The sequence below is a fragment of the Mytilus edulis genome, chromosome 12 (assembly GCF_963676685.1).
Source record: "Mytilus edulis chromosome 12, xbMytEdul2.2, whole genome shotgun sequence".
Lineage (NCBI taxonomy): Eukaryota > Metazoa > Mollusca > Bivalvia > Mytilida > Mytilidae > Mytilus > Mytilus edulis.
The window spans coordinates 12,834,095-12,841,192 of record NC_092355.1 but is presented as its reverse complement, the minus strand read 5'-3'; the positions used below and the strand labels follow the sequence as shown (position 1 = coordinate 12,841,192).

The following is a 7,098-nucleotide window of genomic DNA, read 5'->3' as shown; positions in this document are numbered from 1 at the left end:
GAAAACTTGAAATCAGTTTTATTTTGCAGCTAGATGTCACATAATATTTATTCTCAGTTATGTCTGGAATCATTTGAGAAACTTAATTATACAACATGGTCTGTGTCTAGAATGAAAGTATATTTTGTTTGTGGCGCTAAGATTCAGCCTTTTCCAATGAATCAACAAAAGAACCAAATGAACCTTTTGGTAATACTTGAGGTTTCTGTTCCTGGTTATTAGAACTCAATTACATTGTTAGTGAATAAAGGACATCTTCTATATTTTGTGGAAAAACAGTTGTAATAATTTTCTTCATTCTTTCAAGTAATCTATTACAATAAACAAATTTGGAACTTTTAGAACACATATTCTAGGAACTCCTTTCTTCTTCTGAAAAACATCTCATCCTAACTGCTTGTAAAAATTCATTAACATGGTGGGTGAAATTCATGATCTGGAAACTGCTGGATTATTTCTAAAAAAAAGAAAGTATTTTATTTTACAAACTTAATCAAATATGAGGTATAAAGCAATTTTTACTAGTTTAAATAATTTTTTCATAATGATTGATGCTTACACAAAATTCAAAAGATAGTTTTGTTTTTCTCATGGTTAACTTTTGAGTGCATTATTTATGCACTTTTTATACATCATTTACAGGACTATTATGGCATACCGTTGTCCGTTTGTCTATCGGTCATCAACATGTCGGACATGAACTCAATAAACTGCTGCGCCATGAGTGCATGATACGCCCTTCGTCTTACTTTCGTGTGTAAGTTTTATGCCATAATCATCAATATTTTCTGAGATACAGTTCGACATGTGGAAAAAAAAACTTTCAGACCAAAAAACTCAATAACTCTAAATATAAACATTTTGAATCATCACCAAAAATTTGGATAAGTCCTTTAAAGTTCTTAAGTTACAGTGCGACATGTTTACGCCAGACAGACAGACGGAGGACATTTGTATACCATAATAAGTCCTGGGCATATAAAAATGTTTTAACCAATTTGCATAGATAGAACCAAGCTTGATACAGCTCTGAATTTGGATTGTGATTAAACATTTGACAATTAAGCTGTTATGGTTCAATATCCAAACTCTAAATAGATTCAGCATGTCAAGAACCCCAAGAGTTCAATTTTTCTTGAAATCAAACAAAGTTAAATTTTGGAACTTGATATGGACCAACTTGAAAACTGGGCCCATAATCAAAAATCTAAACACATGTTATCAAAAATCTAAACACATGTTTAGATGCAGCATAACTAAGAACCTCAAGAATTCAATATTTGTTAAATCAAACTAAGTTTAATTTTGGACCCTTTGGAACTTAATGTAGACCAATTTGAAAATGGGACCCAAAATCAAAAATCTAAATACACAGTTTGATTGAGCATATCAAAGAACCCCAGGAATTTAATTGTTTGATGAAATCAAACAAAATTTAGTTTTGGAACCTTTAGACCTCAATATGGACAAATTTAATAACAGGGCCCAAAAATCACAATACATGGTTAGATTCAGCATGTAAAAGAACCCCTTACATTTTTTTTTTTTAATCAAACTAAGTTTAATTTTGGACCCTTTGGACCTTAATGTAAACCTATTTGAAAATGTGACCCAAATTTAAAAATTGGAATACACAGTTAAATTGGGCTTATCAATGAACCTCAAGAATTAATTTTTTGATAAAATCAAACTAAGTTTAATTTTGGACCCTTGGGACCTTATTAATGTAGATCAATTTGAAAACGGGACACATAATTAAAAATCTAAATAGACAGAGTTAGATTTGACATATCAAAGAACCCCAATAATTCAATTTTTGATAAAATCAAACAAAGTTTAATTTTGGACCCTCAATGGACCAATTTAAAAAAGGGACCCAAAATCCCAAAACTTAATACATGTTTAGATTCGGCACATTAAAGAAGCCCCAAAATTCAAGAATAAAACTGCATTGAAATGGTTCAAGAAATAAGCAATTTATAAAAAGTTATAGAAAAGTATTGTTTCTGAGACATGTTTCTCCCTATTGCATAGATAATTCTGATTAAAAGAAAAATTTGGCTCTAATTTTGGCCTATTGATGTTATAATCACTTGTAACCATTAAAATTGGTATTAAGTATAGCATGTACAGATTCCCAAATGATGTTGACTGGAACTGGACAAAATATTTTTTATTAGATAAATGAACCCCCCCCCCCCCTTTGCCAAAAAAAGGGTGATCCTATATATAGCTAGTTTGTGGGGGTTGAGTAAAACGTTTAAACACAATTTTAAAATATTGATTGAGAAACTGTTGTTGTTGATTTACAAGGCAAAACACTTTTTAATCTGTCTGTCTAAATAATACCTGTGATAAAAATTCCATGATGCTACTTATAGAAGTGATGCTGTTTCATTCACTTAAATTCTTGCCTGTGTTACATCACTCTGAAAAATAAAAGGTTTCTGATGAATTCATGTTAAATTGCTATTTCCCCTGGTTAATTCTGAGGAATATGTCAAATAATTCTGGTTTTGAAAAGTTTAAAAAAAAAAAAACAGGAACATTTGTAACTACAATATAACTCAGTTATGGGCACATAAAATATTGACTCTGAGTGATCATGGCTGACCTATACTGTTTACTTCTATGTTCTCTGATCTCTAGTAGTGATATTATTCATTGGCAATTATACAGCAAAAAAATATTTCATTTTTGCCAGTAATAGTTTCTAGGGGTTTAATTCTATGCAATAACTTTATGATTATTTTTGATATAACATTTGCTTTCTGTACACCTTTTCATTAACAGTTTGCATTGATAAAATTTCTTTAAATGAATAAAATTGAGAATGGAATATTTATTACAATGATTACACAACCTTAGGAATAATGGATGTCAGCACTTCTGATTGTGACAAATTTTACCTTTCAACTGATGAGTTATGGAACTTTGTTAATTGGAAAATATCCCTTATGTTAGATGTCTTGGTAAAATGTACTTGTGTTTTATATTTGTATATTGGCTGTCTTATATTGTGTATATACTCTGTATGTAGTGTATATTTATGAATTTCAAGTAGTGAGACTATTATAAAATATTGAATCTGAATCTGTCTTGATGTTAAATATAGCATTGATCAGCAATTGCATAAAATACAAAGTTAATTATAGTTCATAGTATAAATAGAATTTTCTTAAATGGATTGTTTTGGGGAAAAACAGGGATAAATTATTTGCCAAAAAATTTTGGAAGAATAAAAAAATTACTAAAATGGGTTGATGTGGTCTGATAACATACATCTTCTGTTGTTTCCATCTTTTCTGGATATGTTGGCAGATTCCCTTTTCTTCTTGTTGATTTAACCTTTAAAATAAATTTTAATTAATACTAACAGGATCTAAATACTAACAGCATCTATAATAAGCTGAAGTATTTGCTTGTAATAAAAATTAAATAGCAAGATATAAATTTAAACAGCAATTAGTTCCCTTCATATTCAATCACTGTATCTTACTAAATATATAAGGCATTATATAATTAGCAGTTTAACAAAATATTTTCTATAGGGGAAGTAAATTTATATTTTTGATTATGTAAGAATAATAATTATTTTCACAACAATTAAATTGCTTCAGCTTATTTATATGGAGAATAAAAATAAGAATCAGCAATGTAAACAGCAAATAAGTTTTGTAATTTTTGTTAAAATGCTTATTTTTTCATAGACAAATAAACATTATTATGATACAGTTATAGTATCATTTGTTAAATAAATTAGGTGCAATTTGTGAAAAGGATAAGACTCTGCAATATATTTTTTTCTAGCCTTCCTGACTCAGGGAATGTAGCAATTAGTCTCTATTCTGGTATGTGAAGACTTTGTATGACATACATATATATATCATAATAGTATTGCTAAACACATGCTGAACCTTTTGTGAAGATACAAGGATTACTTTTAAACAATATATTATTATTACCTCATTTCCCCTTCAAATACTGCATCATTGACATCTATTCTTTTTTTCTTCAGAAACAAAGTACAACATGCTGGAAAAAATTATAGTAATTATTTATAAAACTACAGTAAAACATTGAAACAAGTTATGTGTTAATCAAAACAATACAATACAATACACCGGATGTAGCCGAACAAGACAGTCACGAACATTTTAGCTCCAACGAAATATTAATGAATATTTTTTTTCAATATAACTTTTTTTGGGAAGCTTGTTATTTACAGCTTCAAAACATTGTTAAAAGATACTCCTTATTTAGGATGTTTTAAAAACCCTATTAAACCTCAGGGTGGGGTAGGAGGGATATTGAATATACATCTAATCTTGGGTCAGGGGGTGGGAAGGGGGATATTGAATGCAAATCAAATATTTATATTCACAACCATAGTGTTATATAAATAGGAGTTTTAAAGTTTTGACAATTTTACAGCTAAAGTGCTGTTTTGCAATAAATATCAAATAATTCATAAATTGTAAAAATAATAGATTAAAACCATGCACTCATCATTCAGGGGCTTAATAGGGTTTACCAAACAAAGAATAAATAATATAATGCCCAATTATTGAATTAAAATATAATTATGAACATTATGATTGGAGATAAGTAAGCACACATAACTAAAAAATAGAATAATGGGATGCAAAATTAAGAAGAAAACTGTGGAAAACAAAATAATAAGGTAATAAAATATAGATAATAAATCGCAGAATGGAGGACAACAGTTGCGGATCCAGAACTTTTCATAAAGGGGGGGGGCGCTGACTGACCTAAGGGGGGGGGCGCTCCAGTCATGCTTCAATGATTCCCTATATAATCAACCAAATTTTCCCCACAAAAGGGGGGGCCGCCCCCCCCCCCCACCCCTGGATCCGCCTATGGACAAACATTTAAAAGAAATCAAATTACTACAGAAATCTAAATTTTAATTATAAAATTATTTTCCTTAGAATTGTACAGAATAGTTATTTGTTTTAAAAATATAGAAAATGTGTAAAAAGTAAATAATACATAAATATTATATGACCCCAATTCTTACACTCATGAAAGGAGGTAAATTAAATATCTGTTTTGAAACTAATTTAATACATAGAAAGTGCTCCTTTTTTTCATTAAAAGACATGTTTGCATTGTCTAAGTAATTGAGAATGTTTTAACAAATAATCAATGATGAATGATAATAATGAAAATTTAAATATTACATAAACTAATCAAAACTATAAAAGGGGAAAAGGGGGGAGGTCATGTCAAGTTCATTTTATTTCCATTACTCACATTCTGTCTAATTAATGAGATGAATAAAATGCTTTTCCTTTGGTCCGCTACTTGCTAGTTTAAGGCTAGTTCTGTAAGGTAACAACTTGAGTCCAGAATCCTTGATGTGGTCAATATCTAGATGAAAACTTTTTGTTGGCATAACATGCGACGTGCACAATTTGAATTGTATTTTTTTTTCATTTAATTGAAACGGCTGGTAAAAATACAATATTGATGTGAAGATCTAGAGCTACTGGTGGTTTTAGACCATTCTCAGACAAAATAGCAAATAGTTGGTATGCACTGCCCGTGTTTCACTGTTTAAGTGTTTGGCAAGAGCTTGATGAGTTCATCACAATCCACACACTTTGGAAGGAAACTGCACTACATAGAATCTACCTTGATATATCTTATTTTTACCAACATTATGATGGTTTTATCAGTGTCTGCATTTCGTCTGCACTTTATTTTGGGCATTAACCCTTGTACTTCCTGTTGTTCCTTTATGTTTTCAATGAAGAAGAACCGTAAGGGGAGATAATTCATAGACACATAGTTGATTTTTTTTCAGTTTTCAATCCACATTTTTTTTCTTAAATCAAAAAACACATCCCTGAATTTTTTTTAATTTTTAAATGGGAGGTTTATCTTTATGATTTTGGCAATATTTTCTATAAACTATCTCGGAAATTTTGTCAAAGCTTCAATGAATTTTGGTGAAATTTGGTTTTCATTTAGATGTCAGAATCACCCCCTTCTCCAATAGAAAATAAGCATATGTACACAATTGTCAGCCAAATGTGTGATATATTTTTAGAAAGGCAAAGGTAACAGCTTTCAGATGTGATAATTGTCTGCATCATTTACTGTCAGGATTAAGGGAAAATAAGCATTGATATTTAGGAAATTTTTTAGAATTTTCATTGAAAAAAAGCCAAAAATCAAAATGGCCGCCATTTCCATAGTAACAAAGCCCAAAATTAATTTCTAAAGTGTTAGTTGTTAATTATATTAGTTATGTAGTATGTGTACAAAGAATGGTAAAAATCTGTGACATAGGTGTGAACACTAATTTTGGTCCTTACAGAGAATGGCTCTTAAAAATTCCTATCTGTATGATATCATTCTCAAAAATTCCAAAAAAATAAAGATTTAGAAAATTCTATTAAAAATCATTGTTTTAAACTTTTCCAAATGATTAGCTATTGAGGCGAAACTAGGGAAACCTCTATAATAAAATTAAGACCGTTATTGTGTGTTATCGCGTAAATTTAATTGTCATGCATGTGGAATCAAACAATCGAATTTTTGTTAATATTAGTTTGACAAATGATTTTTAAAAATACGATTGACAGCCTTTGTATAAAAAGAGATCCCGTATGTGGTCCCTTCCTGTTGGGCATACAGTAATCACGTGGTATAGGAACAAGCGCCATATTTGATATTTTCATCTTCAGCATCCGTTCGTACAAAAATTAATTTCTCATATTTATTAGACCATCGATATAAATTGGATATATCAGTAACCTTTAAAGACAGAGAAACTTATGACTTTCTACAGGCACGGCTGGTAATCTACACACGCAGAATAATTTGGTTCTGCAATGAAAACCGTGAGAGGATTTTCCGGTTGTGCTTGAGTGGAGTAATTGTCACCGCTTCAAAAGGTATGTACATTTCTAAATCTCAATTTTCTTATTCAACTGATCAACATATTGAAAATCAGAGAATGCTATGCTGTGGTGAATACTTTAACGAAGAGATACATGTATCATTTACTGTTGTACGTGGAGTTAAACTCCTACAAAATCAGTTGTCCCACGAGAAATTGCCTAAAAA

The 7,098-nt window shown here is 30.1% G+C and overlaps 1 long non-coding RNA gene across 1 annotated transcript; it reads right to left on the bottom strand.

Annotated features, from left to right (window-relative positions):
• Positions 1–5,850, bottom strand: LOC139497176 (uncharacterized). Its single transcript, XR_011657706.1, has 5 exons — positions 5,278–5,850; positions 3,966–4,035; positions 3,283–3,348; positions 2,350–2,429; positions 1–457 (listed from the first exon to the last, which is right to left on the bottom strand). It is a non-coding gene; the product is annotated as an uncharacterized lncRNA (long non-coding RNA).
• Positions 5,851–7,098: the final 1,248 nt, after the last annotated feature.